A 1,024-nucleotide genomic window follows, 5' to 3' on the forward strand; every position below is an offset into this window, starting at 1 on the left:
ACACCCCCTAGTGGTGCCACTCCCTGGGCCAAGCACATTCAAAACACCACAATATCTGATCTTGCCCTTTTCAGATGCCGCTCCAGTCTTTGGTTGCTGTTGCACCAATCTGGGTCCCCATCTAGTGTGANTTGTGGGGTCCTTGAGTCCCATCAGTGTGGCAGTTATGGGTTCCTGGGAGAGAGCAGTTCTGCAGGTTCTAAAGAATAAAGGTAGGGATTGAAGAAAGGGATGGCAGGAAACTAGGGGAACCCTGGGTGTATAGGAGGAGGCTGAATCGCAAGGAGATGGAGTGGGCTGGGAAGTGGGACCTTGGCCTAAGAACACTCTGTATGGGAGAAGCAGATCATAGCCCAGCTGAGTTCCAGACAAGTGTCCTGAGTATCTTTTTAGGGGAACTCAACATTTGGACATAGCTCTTAGGGATCAAGAAACAAAGCAACCAGGTAAATAGACCAACTTGCAAGCAAAGGTTAACGACCCATTTGTGGGAGCCATGCAAGGAGGATTTGGGTTTACATAGTACACTAGTAAATGAAAACTTGGAGATTTTTATTAAATGGATCAGTGTGAAATGCCCAACATATAAACCGTGTGAAAGTGTGTCACCCGGGTTAGCTATTAGCTTTGNTACAATTAAGCAAGTAACAGACTCTCCTATAAAGGATGTTATACACAGGTGCAAGATGGAAGGCAATGGGGGAGGGGAGATAGGGGGTGGGGTCCAGGGGGGAGTGTTCTGTAGGCATGGAGCATGCTTGAATGTTCTAGGCTAGGTAGTTATAGGCNTTTGCTCCAAGGAAAGTTAGTGTCCCCTCTGTCGTTCTTCTAATGCCTCCTAGAAAGTTTGACTTCTTAGAATGGTTTTTCCATTAAAAAAAAATAAGGTTATTTATTTATTTATTTATTTATTACCTATGAATGTTTTTCTGTGTGTCTACTTGAGTATATGCCACACATGTGCAGGTGTCCTGAGAGGCCAGAAGAGGAGCTGTAGTTACACAGGTATCATGAGCTGCCCAAC

The sequence above is a fragment of the Mus caroli genome, chromosome 8 (assembly GCF_900094665.2).
Source record: "Mus caroli chromosome 8, CAROLI_EIJ_v1.1, whole genome shotgun sequence".
In the NCBI taxonomy this organism is placed as follows: domain Eukaryota; kingdom Metazoa; phylum Chordata; class Mammalia; order Rodentia; family Muridae; genus Mus; species Mus caroli.